Here is a 24,318-nt window from a genome sequence, read left to right as displayed (position 1 = left end):
GCTCCACACCTCAGCGCCAGCCGAGCTAGGGGTGCAGCGGGTGGCAAGATCAGCAGACAATGGCGCTCAGGAAGAGGCGGCGGGCGTGTGCGGGGTGCCTGGGCTGCTCCTGCAGGCGCTCAGGCCCATTCTGCCCTCGCCCATCTTCGCGCAGCGCCTCAGCGACCCCCAGCCCGGCGGCGCGGCAGGCATGGGGCAGAGGATGAGGCAAGAGAATCGGTGTTGAGCCCATCCAATGAATTCTTAAAACGAATTTATCCTCCTCTGAAAACTGTTTTCCTCTGTCCCACTTGAATGGTTATTGACCAAGGTACTGCACTCCGAGGACACAGGTTTGAGGTGGACTTGTCAACCTCCTTGGTCCCAGATCATTATTCTTCCTACATGCACCTGGGTGACTTTCCACATGTCCTCTCTACTATGAGCTTTTGACGTCTTTGTCACTCCCGTGAAATTCTTAGGTATACCACAGACTTTCACTCCATTCCTAGGTCTGCAATCTTGAGAGACTCCAGGACCCTTGTAGACAGTTGATCCAACATCCTAAAGCAAACTTCTTACCTTCGGCTCTATTCTACTTCAACCCCACTCCAAGTTGTGAGGATCTTGTTGTAATGCAGAATTATTCCATTTAACCTGAAAGAAAATCTTTATATTCTGAGATTCCTTTCACTTGAACTTTAACCTTATGCTGACAAATTAGTCCTGATTCCTCCATTTTTTTCTGTACATCTCTTTCCTTCCATCTTCAATATATTCTCTATTCACAGTATGTGTCAGGTCTGACACTTTTGCACACTCTTACCAAGCTCTTAAATCAATATCTCTAATTTGTGTTCATCACATTCATCTGACAAAAATCCCAAGACTGAAATTAAACCAACCCTGTGTTTGATCATTGTTGTGGCAAAGCTGCTAAATTCTGCTGACATGAATCACAGGCAGAAGTTCTCTTTAGTAGACTGGTCCTAGTAAAAAGTGAAGGTACCCGGAACTAAACTGGACCCTGGGTACTCCTTGACAAATGATTTTGTTTCTCTCTGGACATTCCACTTTCCCAGAGTCCCCAGTGGCTCTTTCTAATCTTCACATTTTCCTCAAATCCTCTCTTGTACCACTCCCAGTCTCAGGCCATTGCATTCATCAGTTGTGCATGGTCATGAACCATCTAATCCTGACACAGATCAATACCTTTCAGATTTAAAATGTTTTATTATTCAATGTTCACAGGCACTTTTTACATTTTGGTATTTCTTTGTTTTCTCCACTCCCCCATATTAAATCTCTCTGCCAATGGGACAAATTCTATTTCCTTGAGACAAAAATGTGTAGCACTAGCCAGAAATACTAGATGTGGGAAGACAAGGAAAATAGTACAACTTAATAACATTACACATTTTCCTTTCTTTTTCCTGATTTTCTTTCTATATTTTTATTTGCATATATTAATTATAGAAAGGAGTTTCACTGTGATCTTTCCATATATGCATATAACACACTTTGATCAAATCCCTCCTCACATTTTACTTTTGATAATATGCTCAGTTAATTAGGACACCTTATTTTACATGAGTATGAATGGGATAAAACTCACCACTTCCCTCTCCACTTGGCACTAGACACAAGGAACCACGCATTGTTTGCATTGGAATATCCCTGATGGCCAGGGGCCCCTGATCTGACTGGTTGAGCTCCTTGTTTATAATAATGAAAACAGTGAATGAGCTCATGACTCCAGACTCAATGCTAATACTGAACACATCCTCTTTATCATTTTCTGGGGTTTCTTCGGGGCCCAAGTCTTTTTGCCGGATAAAGGACTTTATAGCAAGATGGTGAATGGTGAAACTGATAAAAAACAAAATTAACAAAAATCCTGATACCAACAGAAAAACTACCACATGCCAGTTAATGGGGCTCTTAAGTGTTCAGGATAGAAAAGCGAAGAAAAAGTGAGAGGAAAGAAGTTAAGGCTTGAGTAGGTTAGAAAGAAACAGTGTTTATAGGAAAAATGAATGCAGAGTCAAGAAAATTAATGCACCGCTAAAGATGACAGTTTGTTCTGGGGAAATCATAGGGCAGACAGAGAAGGAAGCAAATCCTAGTTCAGACTGATATCTTTTACCACAGATTGTAGGGAATGCTTCAGGGACCTAATAGTCTAATGAAGGAAAGAGAACAGAACAACTATAAGCAAATATGAATGACAATGATAGCTACTATTAACTGAATATTTATTATGTATGAGTGGCTCTGTGTCATAATACATGTTATGCCTAATTATTAATCTTATATAGGGAGTTGACCACTAGTTTTCATATTTTATATACAATAAAGCTAAATCTGAGAGATTTGAAAACAAAATTTGAGGAAAGGATATATTTGGGACATCCCTGGTGAAGGGAATTAGAAAAGAAATGGCACTGACTGGGAAAGAAGAGCTTAGAAATATAACCAGAGATGTCTTCTTTTGCATACTAATAAAATGGAAAATCAATTTGCTTCCTGTTCTAAGCTGTTAGATCTGTCATGCATGCATTTTCTTTCTCTTTTCATTTGTATTATTTTATGGAGGATGAGCTATAGTACCAGAAGTGGTCCTGAAGCAGAGACCTAGAGTCTCAATTGTCACAGCCAAAGCTGTTAGTTTCTCAGTCTCTGCTCTTAAATACAAAAGCTACAATCTCTTTTAGCATCTCATTTCTGGACTTCCAGTTCTTCCAGACAAATTTCATTCTTCACCTACTACACCAGATCCCTTTGCTATAATGCAAAAAGTGGCCCCACTAAAATATATATCCCAAGCCAAGGGGACAAGGGAAGATATTCCAATAAGGTAGGTTTCTGATTTCACAGTAGTGTCCTCACCCTGTCTCTTACTTGGTCTGAATTTTCCACCATTGAACAAATTGACTCTCCCTCACCTTGAACTGCATCTTGTTCTTGCCTGTTATAATTCTGAAGTGCCCCTTGATACCTTGGCAATGCCTTTTATTAAGCTGGTGGAGGCACCTTCTCCAATACCAAGTATAAAACATCTGCAATTGTGAAAAGGAGTTTAGAGAATTGCTTATGACTAGAATTATCAAATTAACAAAGAACAGTGAAAGAAACATGAAGGTAGTCTTTCTGACAAAGAGTTTCATGGTACCATTCATTGAGTATAGTCTAGATTTTAAGAGACACAATAAATGTCTTAAATTAGTGATACAGCTTGATAAAAAGAAGTCTTATGCTTCCTTTTGTAGAAGAAGATCAGGAGTCCAGAATATTTTAGAAAATCTGCCCATGATCATATTCTTACTCAGTGGCAGAGACGACATTGGGTCAGTGCTCAGTCTGACCACAAAATTCCTCCCCAAAATATCAATGAAAAGACAGAAATTATCACCAGTGTCAGTGTCTGCTTGATACTATCCTTACACTGTCCTTACCCTGAAAGGCTGTTTTCAGGATGGAGAAGTCTGTCTAGTGCTCTCCTAACTGGAAAGTACTCACGCTGCTCAAGTACATGTGCACAAACCAGCTTCTCAAGCACAAATTCCTTTTCCAAATAGAACTGTCTGTTCAGAGACAGTTTGACAGTAATAGTCAAGCATTTTCAGAAGGTAAGATAGAAACAGTTTTCATTATAAATTCTTACACTGAAATCTTGGCTCAGGTATCATTGTCTTTTGATTTGGGACAGTGCAACTCATCATCCCCATATCTAGTGACATCAGCATTATGATTAATGCACTGTGCTTGTAAGGACAAAGACCAGAATTTAATTGCAGTGTCCTAAAAGGAGTCATTCTCCCTAAAGAACAAAGTCTGCCAGCAACCTGATACAAAATTTTTAAAAAATTTCCAACATGTCTTTCAACTATAGCCTATGCTTTAAAATACTTGTATGTATATTTTGAAAAGTTTTTTTAATGTACAAAACAAAAAATGAAAAAATTTTATTGATGGCTGATTATATGCCTAGAACTCACCTAAGTGCTTCATGTGGATGATAAATAATAATTATAAGAATAACAAAATTTTATATCAACTTATGTTTATATCAAGTGCAATTCCTGATGATTTATGGAGCTTTATTCATTTATCTCTCACAATAAGCCTACAAGATAAATAGTATGAGTGTCAGCATTTTCAACTTAAGATACAAAGTCTTAGGGTGGTTAGTTGATTTTTTCCAATCATCTAGCAAGCAAAAATTTAGAACTTGTATCTCTAACTTCTTAATATGTTATGACTTTAGTTTCTGTTTTAAAATAAAACCTCCTATGCTAGTTTGGCTCACAAAATGCTAAAGTGACATTTTCTTAGCTAGAGAGAACTAGAAAAGCTATATACAGACCTTTAACAATTTTTTTGAAAAGAGAAAGGACAGCAAGACAATAAGAATGTATAAACTGAGACCTTGTGGGAGAGGGCAGCCAAAAGCAATTCGCTTGGCATCTGGTGACCATTTCCTCTTTGAAGCAAAGTATTAAGCACAAAATAGATGACTGCATGGCTAAGTCATTTCACAGATATGAGGGATGAAAGCAGTGGTCTCTACTTTTGAAAGGCAGATGTCTATGACAACCTCTCATGTTTCTTGATAGACTCTTGTATGAGTACACTCAAGAGGGAGAACTGAATTAGAAATATACCAGCCATCACAATGATTGAATTTCATCAGATACTAATTGGATGATGACTATCAGCTTGTATTCAGTCACCATCAGAAGCAAAGAGTAAGGACCTCTCTGGGGGAAGAGAAAGAAAGTCAAAGAATTTCTATGTTCCATATAAAATATCAAATAACTAACAGGAATATAAAATGCCCCTTGTAGGTAAAAGCTTTGTGACAGGACCTTTAGACAGGTGACTGTATGTTATATAACTAGGCATATGTCCCTGGCCTCACTGGAAACAAAGAGGCTGACATCAATGTCTCAGGACTTAAGAAGGACATTGATGTTCTTAATGTAAATTTTAAAGGCCCCACCCTAACATGGGATCCTCTCCTCACATCCTCATGACGTACTCTTATGGCTGTCATAGCAGGCAATGCCTGCCTGCTGATTACTTGCTAGAATCTATATTGTTGCTGTGGCCTATAGGTACATTGTCCTCCTCTCTTGCTGAGGGAACTTGCAGAAAATCATTTGTATAGATTGAATGGAGATTACCGTAATTGGGGTGGATTGTAAGGTAAGTAATTATAAAGCTAATTGCCTGTACTACTAGGAAATTGTGTAAGATTCCTGTGAATAATCTAGCCTTAAAAAGGAAATGAACAATAATTAAGAAGTACACTTAAGTATAGCTCAATGAAAAATTATGAATCCAAATTTAGGTTTAGGCTATAGATATGTTAAAAAGCACACTGGAAACAAAAGAGAAGTCTGAAAATTGTCTACCTAAGCATGAATCTCAAGATGTTAGAAAAAAGTGAATAAATCCAAGGACCTAAGGGGAAAAAAGGGATAAGGATAGCAGTAGATATTAACAAAAAAAATCATACAACAGTGAAATCCAAAAACATGTCCTTTTTAAAGGTTAGTAAAATCAAGAAAGCTTTGAGATAAAGGAAAGAAATATAATAAGCACAAATAATGGATGAAGATGTAATATCACTATAGATTCTACCACATTTTATGACTTTGCAAGGCAGTTTTAAATATAATTTAATTTTAGAAAATTTGAAAATTTAGGTGACTTATCCAAACTCCTATTAAAAGTAGAATACATAAAAATAGGAGTGGTTAAAAAACTCCCCACAACACACACATAATTTTCTAGGTCCAGAGAGCCTACTTTCTACTTCTAGCAAGCAGTGAAGGAAGAAAATCTTTCAAAGAATAAGATAAAGGGCAATTTTTCAAGCTCGCTTAATGATGCCAGTATAAACCTGATATGATAGTATAAGGAAATTCATGACATTATTTTTTATGAAAACGTATTTATTAGCCAACCAAATCTAAAAATAAAGGACAGGTTTTAATACATCACAACAAATTTAGATTTATTATGAAGATTCAAGATTGTTCTGTTTTAACAATATCATTGTAATTCACACACTAAAGAATAAAGGGTAACAAGCTGGCATGATGACATATCCTTGCAATCCTAGCACTCAGGAGGTTGAGGTTAAAGGATCATTAATTAGTTCAAGGCCAGCCTGGATTATGTAAGGAGACTCTGCCTCAAAAAAAAAGTTAAGCATAAAATCTTACACTCATCTCAAGATATTCATACAATGCATTTGATTGAAACCAGCAACTGTTCATTTTATTCAAACAACAACAAAGAAAGAGAAATTTCAAAATTAAAAAGAAAGGGGATTTCTTAATCTCATTAAGGATAACTACAGAACAACACTGAAAGTACTACACTTAAGAATATAATAGTGAACATGTTCTCTTTGAAGTCCAAAATAAGAGAAGGATGCCAGTTATGACCATTTCTATTAAGGTGTGTATAAAAGAACCTCTCCAGGACAATTCAGAAAAGAAGAAAAATAAAACTAAGCTCAAAACAGAAAAAGTAATGCTAACATTATTTGCAAACATGATTATCCATAGAAAATCTAAAAGAACCTAAATTATATCATTGGCGTTAGAATCTATAATAAATGAAGTCATTGAATACAAAACCAATGTAGAAATAAAAATCTTTTGAAAGGTTCTGGCTAAGATAGTGGAGTAAGGGTATGTGCCTCACGCAGCTCTGGGGAAGTGACCAAGATCACCAGTACAAAAGTCAGTTTTTCATGTGGGTGATGGCAGGACAGTGCCAAAGATTCAGTAGTGAACAGATAGAAACTAAGCTTTAAAAAGAAAGGTACGTGTCTCCTTCCTCTTCAGAAAAAGAGCCTAGCACAAAACACAGAGTGGACAGCTTCAGAGGACAATGCCTAGGCAAAAGGAAATACATGGGATTTTTCTTAAACACACAAATCAGAGGGGTTTGAAAGAGAGAGCCCTTCAAAAAATGGTCTGGAGGAAGTGTTAAGGCAGACGGAAGAAGTGAAGACAAAATACAGAAAGTACCACTCAGAAAATACAACTAACCATTGGACTCATAACAGAACAGATTTGCAGTCTAATCAGAAAGAGGTTTGGGAACCAGTAAAACATATAGATATGGTAAAACTTCTCCTTTCTTTCCAGCATGTGGTCATGTGTCAAGATTTAGTACATGCAGACATTCTGTTCCATGCACTGTCTGGAAGCTACAGAATTACAGGAAACTATATTTCAAATGGACCTAACAGACAAGACACCTGTGGAATATTCCACCCAACAGATGATGCACAGTACACATTCTTCTCAGGAGCCCATGAACTTTTTCCAAAATAGGTATTTAGGACATGAGGAAAATCTCAACAAACATAAAAAAATTGAAATAATCCCTTTTATTTTTATCAGAACAGAGTAAAATAAAAGCAGATATCAACTGGAGAAGAAATTAAAGAAATGTAGAAACACATGAAAAGTGAACCATTAGGTCATTGAAGAAATAAGGGGGAAATTAAAGAAATTCCACTGGTGTAGTGGCTCAATTGGTACAGTGCCTGCCTAGCAAGTGTGAGGACCTGAATTCAAACCCCAGTACCCAGTACTGCAAATTCTTAGAAGCAAATGAAAAGTAACCCAAAATTTATTTGTGGGATATAAGAAAGTGGTTCTAAGCTACAAATGCCTATAATAAAGCATTAGAGAGATGTCAAATAAATAATCTAACAATGTACCTCAAGGTCATAGAAAAACAAGGCCCATTCAAACTCAAATTCATATAAGCATTAAATATAAAGATCAGAGCAGAAATGAACAAAATGTAAACTAAAAACAATACAAAAGGTTAATGAAATAATTGGTTCTTTCAAACTATAAACAATATTGAAAAACCTTAGCCATATTAACCAAAAGAAAGAAGACACATATAAACAAAATCAGAGTTGAAGAAAGTCAACATTACAACAGATAGTACTGAAATACATTGGACCACTAAGGAATATTTTGAAGACTTGAATTCCAATAATTTGGAACACATAGAAGAAATGGATAAATTTCTAGGCATATATAACCTAACAAAATTGAACAATGAACTTAAACAAATAAATAATAAGTAAAGAAATTGAAATACTAATAAAAACTTCCCAGAAAGAAATGCCCGGACCTGATGGGTAACTGTTGAATTCTATAAGACATTTAAAGAACTAATGCCAGCACTCCTCAAAATATTCCACAAAACACAAAGGGAAAAAACACTTGCAATCCCATTCTATGGAGCCAGTATTATCTTGTTATCAAAAACTGTATAAGACCATAAGAATAAAAAGAAAACTATAGGCCCAATTCTCTTGAAGAACAGAGATGAAAAGTCCTAAATAAAAATACTTGAAAATAAAATGCAACAACATGTTGATCTTACATCATGATCAAGTTGGTTTCAATCCAGGAATGCAAGGATGATTCAATGTATGCAAATCAATAGACGTAATACAGTAGATACACTGAAGCAAGGACAAGAACCCCATAATCATCTCACAGATGCAGAAACAGTCTGGAGAAACTTAATCTCCTTTCACAATAAAAGCCCTGAAGAAACTAGGAATAAAACATTCATTTCTGAACACTTTATACACGATAGATGACAGACCTATAGACCTATATATCAAATGGAGAAAAACTTAAAGCACTTCCTTTAAAAGCAGCAAGGAGAAAATTGTGTCTCCTATACCACCCTTTTATTCAATGTGGTGCTTCAGTTACTAGTCAGAGCAATAAGATAAGAGAAGGAAGTAAAAAGAGATTCAAATAGGGAAGAAGCCAAATTATCCCTGCTTGCAGATGATTTGATTCTATATTTAAAAGGCTCTAAAGACTCCATGAGAAAACTCTTAGATTTGATAAACACTTAAAGCAAAGTGGCAGGATATTAAATCAACTCACAAAAATCAGTAGCTTTCCTTTACACTGAGAATGAACTCACTGAAAAATAAGTCAAGAAAGCAATTCCATTCACAATACCTTTAAAAAATACCATAGCATAAATATAACCAAAGATGCTAAAGAACTTTATAATGAAAACTCTAATATGTTAAAAACAGAAATAGTAGAAGACATTAGATGATGGAAAGACCTCCCATGTTCATGCATTGGCAGAACCAATATTGTTTAAAAAACAATATCAATGAAAGTGGTGTACACATTCAATACAATTCTCACTAAAATTCTAATGACCTTCACATAAATTGGAAAAAACATCATGATATTTATTGGGAGACACAAAAAGACCCTGAATAGCTAATGCTATCCTGAAGAAGAAGAATGCTAGTGGTATCACAAAATCTGACTTCAAACTTCACTAGAGAGCAATAGTAATATAAGCAGCTTAGTGCTGTCACAAAATCAGACAAGGAGACCAGTGGAATAGAATAGAAGATCCAGAAATTAGCCCAAATAGGTACAGCTGTCTAATTTTTGACAAAGACATAAAAAAATACACATTGGAAAAAAAGAGAGCTTCTTTACCAAATGGTGTCAAGATAACTGTATATCCACATAAAGAAGACTGAAACCAGATCCCTGTCTCTAACAATGTACACAAATAAACTCAAAATGGACCAAATATATTAATGTAAGACCTTAAAATCTGATACCATTAGAGAAAAACATTGGGGAAACACTTGGAAATATAGACAAAGACAAAGATATTCTGAATAGTATTCTAATAGCTCAAAACGTAAGACTCAAAGAGTTGACAAATGGGTTGTATCAAATCAAAAAACTTCTGCACAACCAAAGAAAGTAAATATATTTCATCCAACTTCTGCACAGCAGCCCCTGGAACTTTCTCCAAAATTGATTATATCTTAGGGCACAAAGCAAGCCTCAGCAAATATAAGAAAATAGAAATAATCCCATGTGTTCTACCTGATCACAATGCATTAAAACTAGAGCTGAACAACAAAAACAACAGCAGAAAACATGCAAACAATTGGAAGCTGAACAACACATTGCTCAATGATCAGTGGACCATTGATGAAATAAAAGAGGAAATTAAAAGTTTCCTGGAAGTTAATGAAGATGAAAATGTGATCTACCCGAACCTATGGACACAGCAAAGGCAGTCCTAAGAGGAAAGTTTATAGCCATAAGTGCATATATTCAAAGGAAAGAAAGATCTCAAATCAATGACCTAATGCTACATCTCAAACTCCTAGAAAAACAAGAACAAGCAAATCCCAAAACAAGCAAAAGGAGAGAAATAATAAAAATAAGGACCAAAATGAATGAGGTAGAAACAAACAAACAAAAAACCACACAAAGAATCAACAAAACAAAAACCTGGTTCTTTGATAAAATAAACAAGATTGACAGACCCCTTGTAAATCTGACTATAATGAGGAGAGAAAAAACCAAAATTAGTTAAATCAGAAATGCGAAAGGGGTGATAACAACAAATGCCAGAAAAATCCAAGAAATCATCAGAGACTATTTTCAGAGCCTTAATTCCAATAAATTTGAAAATATTGAAGAAATGGAAAATTTTCTAGATACTTAAGATCATCCAAAATTGAACCAAGAGGATATTAATCACCGGAAAAGATCTATAACACAAAATGAAATTGAAGCAGCAATAAAGAGTCTCCCAGAAAAGAAAAGTCCAGGACCTGACAGATTCTCAGCTGAATTCTATCAGACCTTTAATGAAGAACTAATACCAACTCTCCTTAAACTTTTCCATGTAACAGAAAGGGAAGGAACACTGTCTAAATCATTCTATGAAGCCAGTATTACACTCATCCCTAAACCAGACAAAGACATCTCCAAAAAGGAGAACTACAGGCCAATCTCCTTAATGAACATCAGTGCAAAAATCCTCAAAAATAATGGCAAACCGAATCCAACAATGAATCAGAAAGATCATTCACTACTGCCAAGTTGGCTTCATCCCAGGGATGCAGCAGTGGCTCAACATACGCAAATCTATAAATGTAATACAGCGCATTAATAGAAGCAAAGACAAAAACCATTTGATCATCTCAATAGATGCAAAAAAAGCCTTCGACAAGATTCAACACCACTTCATGATAAAAGCTTTAAGAAAACTAGGAATAGAAGGAATGTACCTCAACATTGTAAAAGCTATATATGACAAACATATAGCCAGCATCATACTTAGTACAGAAAAACTGAAACCATTTCCCCTAAAATTGGGAATGAGACAAGGGTGCGTACCATCCCCACTCCTACTCAACATGGTCCTGGAGTTCCGAGCCAGAGCAATGAGACAAGAAGAAGAAATAAAAGGAATACATATAGGAAAAGAAACTGTCAAAATATCTCTATTTGCAAAGTACATGATCCCATGTCTTAAAGACCCAAAAAAACCCAACACAAAAACTCCTAGATGCCATAAACAGCTTCAGCAATGTGGCAGGATACAAAATCAGTTTACAAAAATCATTACCTTTTCTATACACTAACAATGAACAAACTGAGAAAGAATATATAGATACAATTCCATTTACAATAGCCTCAAAAAAATCAAATACCTAAGAGTAAACTTAACAAAGGATGTGAGTGACCTCTATAAGGAGAACTACAAGCCCTTGAAGAAGGAGGAAGACTACAGAACGTGGAGAGATTTCCCATGCTCATGGATTGGTAGAATCAACATAGTAGTAAAAATGGCTACACTACCAAAAGCAATCTACATATTTAATGCAATTCCCATCAAAATACCAATCACATTCATCACAGAGATTGAAAAATCTACCTTAAAGTTCATTTGTAAATACAAGAGACTGAAAATAGCTAAGGCAATACTCAGCAAAAACAGCAATGCTAGAGGTATCACAATACCCGACTATGTTACAAAACAATAGCAATAAAAACAGCATGGTACCAGCACAAAAACAGACATGAAGACCAGTGGAACAGAATGGAGAACTCAGATATGAATCCACATAGCTATGCCCACCTTATTTTTGACAAGGGTGCCAAAAATATACAGTGGAGAAAAGACAGCCTCTTCAAGAAATGTTGCTGGTAAAAGTGGTTAGCTGCCTGCAAAATCTGAAACTAGATCCATGTCTATCACCCTGTACTGGTATTAACTCAAAATGGATCAAGGACCTTAATATCAGACCTGAAACTCTGAAGTTAGTACAGGAAAGAGCTGGGCATACTCTGGAAGTAATAGGTATAGGCAAGGACTGCCTCAATAGAACCCCAGCAGCTCAACAACTAAGAGAAAGGATGGACAAGTGGAAGTATATAAAATTAAAAATTTCTTCACAACAAAACAAATGGTCTCTAAACTGAAGAGACCACCCACAGAGTGGGATAAAATACTTGCCAGCTACACATCAGACAAAGGACTGCTAACCAGAATACACAGAGTACACAGGGAGCTCAAAAAACCAAATTCCCCAAAAAGCAATGAACCAATAAAGAAATGGGCAACTGAACTAAACAGAAATTTTTCAAAAGAAAAAATTCAAATGGCCAAAAAACACATGAAAAAATGCTCACCATCTCTGGCCATAGAGGAAATGTAAATCAAAACCACACTAAGATTCCACCTCACCCCTGTTAGAATAGCTATCATCAGAAATATCACAACAACAGGTGCTGGCAAGGATTTGGGGAAAAAGGAACCCTTATACACTGCTGGTGGGAATGCATGCTAGTGCAACCACTCTGGAAAACAATATAGAGGCTTCTTAAAAATCTAAACATAGATCTGCCATATGATCCAGCAATCCCACTCCTAGGGATATACCCAAAGGAATGTGACTCAAGTTACTCCAGAGGCACCTGCACACACATGTTTATTGCAACACTATTTACAATAACCATGTTATGGAAATAGCCAAGCTGTCTCACTACTGATGAATGGAATAAGAAAATGTGGTATTTATATATAATGGAAACTTATTCAGCCATTTGCAGGTAAATACATGGAACTGGAGAACATCATCTTCAGTGAAGTTAGCCAGGTTCAGAAGGCCAAAGCTGCATGCTTTCTTTCATATGTGGAGGAATATAGTTAGTCCTAATACAAATACAAATACAAAAGTTCTTACAAATACAGCAATACTATGAAGAACTAATATTGTAATAACTTTTTTAAGTGTCCCAATGTACCACCACCCAGCACAACTATAAAAAAAAAGAAAAGAAAAAATCAGACAGCTGATAAAACTAAAAATTTTCAATCATCTGTCTTCTGTAAGCAATGTAAACCCTGCTATCACATGCCAAGGTGACTGCACTTGAAATAATACTCTCTTCATACCTCTGTTTATTGCTGTTTAACTTAACTTCATCAGTTACAGGCAATGTATCACATACATCTCCATCTGTGAATACATAAACCTGTTTAAGGAAAGAAAACTCTCATTGATCCTCTCTTGTTCCTTGTAAGGTACCAGAATTCACCTTTGAAGAGTCCAACTGTTTCATCACAGAAACTCTGATACATCTTGAAACAGGAGTCAGATCACTCACGTTCCACCCTCACTGGTACCATATTGTCATGGGTCTGTTCAGATCCCTGAGAATTTTAAGCCACTCCCCACACTTGCTTCATCTAAGGGTTTTGTAACATCTCACTGAAGAATTTTCATTGTCTGCCTCATGGAATTAAGGAAGGAGATATTTCTCCAATTCCACAATGAAAATCAGAAGCACAGACTACGGAACAGAGATTTCACTCTCTGTGGCCCTTCTCTTAGCTCTGTTGCAATTCTTATGGTACTGGGATTTGAACTCAAGGCCTGTTTTGGCTTGGTTATTTTTGTCATATTTATGTCTACATTAACTCAGATAGCTATCCACCTATTTCCATTTCCTGAATAACTGGTACGACAGTTGCACACCACCATGCCCAGCTTTTATTGGTTGAGGTGGGGTCCACTAACTTTTTTGCCTGGGATGTCCTTGAACCACAATCTACACCTGCTGAGTAGCTAGGATTATAGTTTGAGTCACTGTGCCCAGCACTGTTGCAGTTCTTACCTGAAGGGTGTGGCCTGGGATGGAAGCTCCCCTATAAATGTTCCAGAGTGATTTCAAAATTTTGGTACCTCCTCAATCTGAAGACATAAATGTAACTCTCTCCACTCCCTTCTTCATTGTTTTCTGACTGTACTTCACATTCTCCACGAGAGAAAAAGCACCCCTGGTTACATGAGGGTAGCTCCATATTCCCCATTCTTATAATTATTCTCATTTAATCTAACTGACATGCTCAATTCCCAGGTCAATGCTGCACTAAACTCTTTAACAATGTGGTCCCATTTTAAAAATGAATCTTTTTGAACTTTTCATGGCCTTTTTAGAAACTTATAGAAAGAATGCCTCATAGGAAGATCGAAATGCACAGATGTTGAAATAACAGTCTACAGGCAAACTCTTCAGCAGCAGAGTTAGTGGTTCCTGAAAGTGAGATTGGATGAGACAGAGTGGGAGGACTCTCAGGGACACACAGACACCAAACCTAACTCTTGAACCTGTGGCCCATCACCCTGCTTTATGCCACCTTTATTTCCAAGGCTAGCTTTAGAGTGATCACACGTGTTGTTGCTTAGATGGAAACAGCCCTATGGCTCCAAATGGACCCTAATTTGCCCCTCAGATTCATATGCACGGAAGCATGTGGCTCATGAAAAGGAAAGAAGCTGGTTTTACCTTTCAGCCTCTATTCCTACCTGAGCCATACCCTGGCAGCTCAGGATGTACTGCATACTATAAGAGCAGTCCATGAGGAAGACAAATTCTCCACAGTTCATTGATGTTTCCACTTCTGGAATATCTGGATAGAAACTCACCATTGAAGATGGAGCTCCCATCAAACTACCTACATGGAAAGGACAATCACCTATTAGACAGAAGGGAACTCAAGTATACTAAACTTCCCCAAAATCAATTGTAGTAAACTTGAGTAGTGAATAGGTCACTACTGAGCTGGGAAAACTCAAATAAAAAATTTTGTGTTTGATCCTCATTGACTATCTGCTCACAAAGAGCTGGAAGTGAGTTATAAACATAAGAGACAGAAGTAGAACAGACAGACATGAAAAAGAAGAAAGAGAGTAGGGGTTAGCAGCAATGAGTAATAATGACAGTAGTGTCTCTGGATGTTGATTTTCTGGCAGCCCAGAAAATGAGTGAGACACATCAGGTGAACATTTTCCAGCATTTGCCCAAAGAAACACATAAACTTATGTGCAGAGTTAAACTTTCTTTTCAAGACAAGTCAATGAGAAATTTATCACATGGCTAACTTTTCAAGTCTTTAATTTTGTCTTTGAAAAAAGATGCTCACACACATAATTCTTTTTTTTGTGGCACTGGGGCTTGAACTCAGGGCCTCACACTTGCTAAGCATTACTCTTAGCACTTGGGCCACTGCAGAGTCTTTCATGTAGCTCAGGCTGGCCTAGAACTCATTGTATATCCCAGACTGGCATCCAACCATGATCTGCCTGTCTCATCCTCTGAGTGCTGGCATTATAAGTGTGATTTGCCATTCAGGGTTTGTGTAAATAAATCCTAAACTGACAAATCACAGGAGCATTTATAAGCATTTGTACACACATTGTAATTCCAACTTTTCCAAAGCAGTCCGCCACAACCCCCAAAAAAGGGAGACCCTGGGATTCATGTTGAACATCAACACCTTATTCAAATGATGGAGTGAGGGAGATAAGAAACCTGTTGTAGGTGGACAATTTGTCATAATTGTGACGTTATTTTAAGGAGGAAGTGAAAATAGATGTGGGAATTGATGCACTGATACTGAAATTGTAATAAAATGATAATGGGTGTGTAATATAAGTTGTAATTTTACAGTTCAGAGATTATGATAGGGCACATTAAATTCAATTATCCTATTTTTACAAGGAAGTGATTTCACAATGATTGTTTTAAATTCTGTATAGCCCTGGGATTCAGTATGACTGCTGAATAAAGCTCAGGGTAATCATTTATCCATTGGATAGTTCCCAAATCAAACATCTACTTAAAAAAGTAACTATCCCACAGCAAATATGCTAGCATAATAATGAAAAATAATGTTCACACAATTCAGTAATTTTGATGCACAGTGGAAAGGAAGTATTTTTTAATGTTGTACGTAGATTCCTTTCATGTTGAAAGACAGCTGTTTATACATGACTGGCACTGTACTAAGTAGTGAGAAAACGCACCATTTGAATGACAAGTGAGATTACATGTAGGTGTGATGAATTGATTGGTAAATGTTATTGAATGAAAAGAAATTAATTATCTAAACTTTGTCTTAGTCTAATCACAATTATTACCAGCATACATTTTGTGCTTCAGAAGTTTTCCTAATGCATAACTTATTTTGTAGTGTTGGTCTCCTTGTATAATTTACTTTTCTCTCAATTACCATTCTTTGGTGGTCTTTTCCCAAAATTATTTAAATCTGTAAAAATATGCTATTTTTGTAGCTGCATAATAAGTCATCAAGTAACTGATGTCATAGTGAATTTTGTCCCTTTAAGACATTTTAATTGTTTACTAATACTTGATATTATTGAAATATCAGGAGATATCCAGTCCACATTTTTACTTATATTTAGGTTTATTTCCTTATTAAGAATCAAAAAGATCAAATTAACAAAACACACACTTATTTTGGCACATATACCCAAATGTCTCATCTAAAGATTGATAGCAAAGTTGTTGCTTTTTTTTTTTTTCTTTTGCGTGGAACATCTATGAGAGTTCCACATTTACTCTTCTACTTAATCCATGAGGGGTCATCAATTTAGAACTCTTTGATTTCTTTTGAAGGTAAAAATGAAACATGATCATTCTCATTTGCATTTCTGTTACGGCTGATTATTGGTACATTTGTGTAACAGGTTTTATTTTCCCTTATGAATTATTTGTTCATGTTCTTTTCCCCAATTATTTAATAATCTACTTAATGTCATTAAGTGTAACCATTTTTATATGCTGAAATATAAACTATTTTAGTATTTCATTTCAGTATGTTTTATCTCTTACTAGGAGGGAGAGAAAAGTGACAATATTTGACAGAGAGTTGCCTCCTAGGAAGTGACTACAAAGCAAGAAACAATACCTGGCTTCATGTCAGGCATCTCCATCTCCACAGCTACACTGGGGCTGTGCACCTCACCATAGTAAATCAGGAGTTCCATGTCCCAATCAAATTTGTGTCCTTCAGCCAAGGAAACCTGAGTGGAGACCAGGAAAGGAGCTATATTACAACTGTCACTGTTTGATTACTGAGTCTGAGGTTAGAGCTGAAGCCTGCAGGCTTCTTCCACAATAACCATAATCAGGAACAAAGAGGAGATAGAAGAGTGTACCTTAAACAGGGTAGGGAAGAAACATGGTACAACTCCCTCTGGGTTAGCAAGGAAAGTGAGAAGGAGCTGGGAAGGGTTGGATGAGTACCAGGTCAAGACCCAAGGAACAGGGGTACTGGAAATAATAATACCTCTTATTGATTACCTGAGCAGAAGTCTTATCATTTCCGTGGTACACAGTAGGATGCAAGGGACAGTTGGATTGGACCTTCTCAATAACATGCTGGAAGTTGATCTTGGCATCCATGCTAAATGTGTAAGGCAAGTCCACCAAAGGAACTGTAGGAGTATCCATATTCAGGAAGCTGTCCCTAGATGGTTCTACAAGATGTTACCTTAGTTCTATTCTACTTTTCAACATTTTTTAGCACATCCATAGACCAAAGAGGATTTCCAACATTATGCTACCATCAGTAAGCATTAAAGAGAGGCACTCACAAGAGAGACGGTATCTAGGATGCAAGATAGCTTGGAGCACATAGCACAGTACCTCATCTGATTCCAGGGGCAGCTCCTGCACATATCTCAGTGTGAATGCCATCTTTGACCCAGACTGAAGGTTCCCCACATTGCAATGGAGGATATCCACACAGCAGTCATCCTCATCCAATAAGTAGGCCTGATCGCCCTGGGAGAGGGATATTCATAGTTTCTGTAGACCTAACAAGAACAGAATGAGGGGTTAGAAAGAACTATAACATTAAGTGAAGAGACAAGTAGTACAGAAAGAAAGAACTGATGAGGAAGAACAGTGATGGGTCTTTATCAAGTTCACAGCTCCAATTTGAATGACTCTAATTCATCCTCCTCATTCCAAATTATTTTAGACAAATAGCAGTTAGAAGAAGTGGAGGGAAGGTACTTATCATTAGTTCCTTCATCCTTTCCTGCAATTCTACCACAATTTTCTTTCCATCCACTAAGGCCTCAAAGCTATAGATAGCAGGGTCTTCATCTTTGGAGAAAACAAAGACCTCCAAAGGGACTTTCTCCTCATTTCTCATAGTTTTAAGTTGCAGACATGCTAGCCACAAACTCATGGATGGACAAGGTTACAGAGATGCTTTTCAGTGCCACAGGGGCTAGATCAGCAGAAAAACAAACTTTAATAATTGCCATCTCTATCCCAGGGGTTATACTAGGTACCAATGATGCCATGTGGTGATTCAGGGTCATCAGTCAGTCTTACCTGGCTCCTCTTGGCCAGTGAGTAAGCCAGAGGAGCACTTCATGCTGACATAGGTTTTCTGTGGAAAAGACACAGCATGAGCAGAGGGACATAGTCATAGTCACCCATCCAAATATCAATATGTCTCTCTGGCATCAGAAAACATTCTTACCCTAATACCTGCATAGCACATGCAAATTAATATGTGTAGAGTTCTTAGATGAGGGCCTCACCAATAGCATTCATTTAGTCAATGAAGACAGATATCTGTATTGTTCCTTCTGTTTTAATTATACCACAAGCCTTTGTTGTTAATCACTTTGATCATGATATTCACAGAATCCCAAGCAAGAAGTTGTGTGATCTTCTCATTCCCTTGTGACTTTTCTTTTGGGGCTCAGAATTGATATATAGCACTATTTGTTGTCTCTGTCCAAGATATTCCAATATTAATAATCTGATCTCTGTTTAAAATAGTCTATTCTAAACATATCTCACAGATTTTATCATAATATTGAACATACATTGTACAAAGAGATGCATTTATATATATGTATGCATAATATAACCTATTTATAATTACAGGTTATGATTTACCTGATGATTCTTTTATCTAGAAATTCTTCAGGCGAGTTTTATCCTAGTTATGGGCCCTAATGCATTGGAAACAGCTCTGGACCATTGTGAAGTGTACCCTGCACAGCACAAGCTGAACATAATCGCATTCATGTGCCTACTCATATGCCCAGGACTAGATGAGTCCTGACAACCACAACCTTCCTTAAGGAACTATAGATATAGACCAACACATTTTATTTATGTGATTATTCATATTTTGCTTAAGCAGAGAATAATTTCACTATTTTTATGTGAAATATTTAATGACACAAAGGACTAAACTTTTGAAAAAGAAATATGTAATTCATTCTTTTAGTTAAATTATATTTATTGGACTTCCAAATTGGCTTTGTATCAGTAAGCAAGACAGATAAAAACTATTACCCCCGACAGCCCACATTGTAAGAGAAGGAGATATTCAATAAACAAACAACTGTTTATGAAAATATCTATCAGTGAACAGTGCTTAAAGAAGTTAAAATACTACCATGTGTTGCTTAATCACTGGAACTATTATGAAAAATGTCTTCTTACGTAATTTCTTCATGGTGAGAACATCAGACAGTGTACTTATAGGGACCCAGGGAGTATATACCAGTCACTCCACCTGGGTTCTTGTTGCAATCAAGAGACACAGCAACACTACATGTGTAAGGTAGTGCTGGCACAACATGGAAGGACGAAACTGCCAGTAAGTTTCTTATTTTATAAGCAGAAGGAGTATGCCCTAAACTAGCAATATAAGTGTACTATAGTAAGTACATGAACCAATAACAATGGCTTGTTTTCACTATCAAGAATTATGTACCTTACATAATTGTGTATGGTATACCTACAAATAACTGGCAGTGTAGTAGGTTTATTTATACCACAGACACATGATGCATTGTGCTGTGATGTTATCCTCTTCCCTAGGTAATGGGATTTTTCAGCTCTGTGATACTCTTATGGAACCATTAGAGATGTGTGCCGGTCAGTTACTGACAGAAGCATCCTTATTTGGTATATGACTGTAGTATAACAGAGAACAAATAGAAGCTACTTCAGATTAGATATCTCCAAACAAAATCCTGTCCTTGTGACTTTGTGTTGTTAGTCATTACCCAATATTGGTTCTCACCTTCTTTCCATACTAGCATAAATATTGATCCGTGTTTATTCACAATAAGGACTTAAACTTGTTTAACCTTGTGACTAGGTTGTGGTTGATTGGACAAAACCAATGAGAGATAAGAAATTATGCAAAATCTGAAAAAAGTGACAGACATGGCAGGCCAAATCTCTGAATTTTCAAGAAAGAAAAAGGAATTAATGAGTTGTCTACCAAAGATAGAAAAATTAGGTCTTCAAGAGGGATTTACCAGTTTTTTGATTCTTGATTCCTTGATTATCTTGACTACTGTGTGCTATTTTGTAACTCTGAAATTCTCTCAGCAGTCAGCATTTAATTGTTCCCTATATCCAGAGGATCCTGCTCCCAGAGTCCAAAAGATATGATTCATGAGGTTCCAGAGGGACTGTGAAACCATTTAAAATCCCACAAAAAGCAATCATTTCATTTCTGCTAACTCTGAGGAAATCACCTTAAGTGATCAGAAAACCATCACATGGTGAGTATCTTCTTTCTGTGTAATTCTTAATGAAAAATGAGACCACTTGTGGTCTACATCTAGAGAACTTAAAATTCCATGGCTTCTAGGGAAGAGAGATTTTAGGATGCAAAGCCCCACAACCCAATAGAAAATAATGAAGACAAAAGGAGAAAAAAAGTTTAACTTGTTTTGACCATGTAGGTGTTCATAACCGTTTTCCTTGTTTCTCAAGTTTTACTTTTCTTCCTCACTCTAAAGACCTGGGGTAAAGGATTAATGGTGGAATCACCACTTAGGCTTCCTACTGTCTTGATGTGATGGCTAGGGCCATTCCTTCCATTTAGTCTCTAACACAACCTGCAAGGATGAATTCCTTTATTAGTTCATTTTGTTCACTACTATTTAATTCATCACCTATCACATACAGAGCATCCCCAAGTTGCTTAGGAATAAAAATATGTTGTATGGACTCCTTGATGAGGAGAAAATAGTAATATTTATGAGAAAAAGATATGTACAAAACATTGTCATGATTCTTTGAAGAATGAACACATTTTTTTCTTAAATGGCTCCTTTTCCTTATCTTTTCTTAAAATGTAATATTTCACAAGTTGTCAGTCCTATATTTCCTGGCCTTATCTTGACTCCCTTAGTGATCTTGAAAGTTTAAAACACGTGACTTTTATCTTGATGCAGGTAAGTTTCTAAATTTTCTCGCATGGGAATCCCATAATAAATATAATGATAGCATCATCACATATCTCAAAATCTTTCAATAATATCATCGCGTTTCATCTATACAGTAGTTTGGTAAGTTAAGTATTATCTCAGTTAATAAAAAGCAAACATTTAGTGGGTATCTACTATATACCAACTATAATTATAGGCACATCCCACAAGCTTGCAGAGCACAAATACAGGAGTGAATGACACAATACAGATTTGTGGGACACAAATAGACAGTGTATAAGAAAAGACAATTCAATCATGAGGTATATACATTATTATTTTATTCCTCTTTTTCTGTTTTAATTATTAATACTGCATTTTGCTCTCAAAAGTGTCCCATTAGGAATGATAAATTTTGACTGAATAGTGAGGATTGAGGTCACTACTGCCAGGAAAGCTTCCTGCCTCTTTAAAATGAGATGAGAAAAATTAAAAATTAAAGCCACACCATCAAAAATCATAATCTGAACTTGGAACTAAGACCTTAAATTCAAGTTCTGTTAACTATGGCAATATTTGAATTTCAGTTTGATATTATATGAAAACTATAACTATTTTTATTATGGGTGTGTCTCTAAAATGTTATTTGTATTATCATTCCTATTTCCACATGACTTTCACATGAATGAATTTCTCTGGTAGTGGGTCTAGAAATGGAAATAAGATTTAATGTTTAATATTTTAAAAATAACATGTAAATAACAGTAACAAACAAAAATTATTTCCAGATGGTCAAAAATAAAATCTAAGTCTGCAACAGTATCATTTTCATGTGGTATTTTACAGGATTTTTTCTGGTGAAAATCACCTTTATATTGTTTTAGAACCAATAGCAATGTGACTAATTTGCTCTTGTACACCACTAGCATCATATACTAACATAATTCATACTGTACAGTGTTTTCAGTGGTTTGGAAACTTACTTACATGTGGGATCTGAGGGATGCAGTAGGCATTTCGGCAATGGTTGCCAATCTTCTCCATCATATGTGTGATTTTTGTACCTCAGCAAAATTCAGCAAATTTCACTGGAGCCCAGGGGTAGTTACTAAACATGTTCCCAAACTATGAGTTACTTAGTGTTAGGTAATGCTCATAGCCATATTAAGCCAGTGTATTAAAAGAGTATTTTGTCCTTGCCTAGATTGAAGTAGTAAATAACAGTTACTTAGCCTGCAAATGTCACAGGGCTTCCATGACATTGTCCTGTTTAATTTCCTGATCAACTCTTATGACATATTATTCTTAATTTAGATATAGGTAAACTGAGGTCAAAGAAAAGTCACAAAATTAGTAAGCAAGAACCAGGCTAGATTTAAGACCAAATATGCTGCAAGGCACACTGGCTCACACTTGTAATCCTAACTACATGGGAGGTGGAGATCTGCAGCTCAAGGCCAGCCTGGGCACAAAGTTAGTGAGACCCTCACCTCAACAAGAAACTTGGGTTGGTGAAATGCACCTGTGGTTCTAACTACTACAAGACATAGGTAGGAGAATGATGGTCTGAGGCCAGCCCCAGGTAAAAATGCAAGACGTTATCTGAAAAATAGCTAAAATGTAAAAAGTGAGAGTGACTCAAAGAGCACCTGCCTAGCAACTACAAGTCCTTGAGTTCAAATTACAGGACTGCTAAACAAAACAAAACAAAGACAACCCTCCCCAAATGTCCCTACCTTAAAACTGTGTATCTTCTGTTCACCATTCCCACATTGTTTCCTTTCCTCCAGAAAGAAAGGTATATCACAAATATGATCATATTTAATATTCACAATTTTGGTGGGGAAATATTATCTGAGTTAATCTACACATTTGATGAGTACTAGCAACATGCTAAGCATGATTATAGGACTATTCCACATTTTCTTTTTTCATCAGAATGAGAATGTTAAAAAAAAATGGAACCACAAAATTGCATCATCTGCTGGGAACAAGGAAAGTTTTTCATTTTATAAATAAAAAACCAAAGGGGTCAGTCCCCAACACTAAATATTAGTTCTTTTTAATTTTTTTTTAAACTTGAAAACATGCTTTCTATTCTCCTCTACGTCTTGAACAATATACAAATTGCATTGGGAAACAAGAAAGACAAAATCTGAACACTTTCACAAGTATCATTTCACATGCTTTTCATCCCAGCATTTGGAAAACAGATGTTAGAATGTACTAAGTTCAAAGTCAGTCCGGTATACATTTCCAGTTGAAGAGGTATGTATGAAGTCCCTGTCTCAAGGAAATATAAAAAGTAGAGCATGTGGAAAGTCAAACAACACACAAAGGGTGGCAAAGTGGCTGAAGTGGTAGAGAACCCGGGTAGCAAGCATGAGACCCTGAGTTCAAATTCCAGTCCCAGTATGAAAGTATACTTAAGCCACTCCTTCCAGCACTTAAGCAAGCCTATTGATGCAGAATCTCATGTGGCTGTCTTTATAGGCTGGCACCAGAATAAGAAGCATAAAGATTATTTTCAGAGAAATATTTAGAAATATATATCCCACGGATCTCTAAGAATGAAGGAGCCAGTTGCCAGTGTCTCAGGCCTGTAATCTTAGTACTTGAGAGGGTGACTCAGGAGGAGGTCAGCATGGGAAAATAATTCACAGGCTCTGGTTCCAAAATAGCTAGGAGAAAACTTTCGCTCCTGTCTGATATCTTGCATGTATTTTTTGGTAATGGGAATGAGAGAAGATGTTCCTATATATCTAACATTTGTAAGGTTTGTCACAGATTGTATTATTTCATTTGTTTGACGGTGAATGAGATGAATACAGACAGCTTCATTATGCTTACACCTATAGACTTTCTGTCTAGTGTGAGGACTTTCATGTTTGAGGTCCTGGAAATGGGTGAAG

The 24,318-nt window shown here is 36.4% G+C and overlaps 1 pseudogene; it reads right to left on the bottom strand.

Annotated features, from left to right (window-relative positions):
- Positions 1-49: 49 nt before the first annotated feature.
- LOC109677229 (von Willebrand factor A domain-containing protein 5A-like) lies at positions 50-22,450 on the bottom strand (annotated as a pseudogene).
- Positions 22,451-24,318: the final 1,868 nt, after the last annotated feature.

The sequence above is a fragment of the Castor canadensis genome, chromosome 2 (assembly GCF_047511655.1).
Source record: "Castor canadensis chromosome 2, mCasCan1.hap1v2, whole genome shotgun sequence".
Classification (NCBI taxonomy): domain Eukaryota; kingdom Metazoa; phylum Chordata; class Mammalia; order Rodentia; family Castoridae; genus Castor; species Castor canadensis.
Note: the sequence above shows the minus strand (reverse complement) of the source record. Positions and strands in the feature narration are given on the sequence as shown.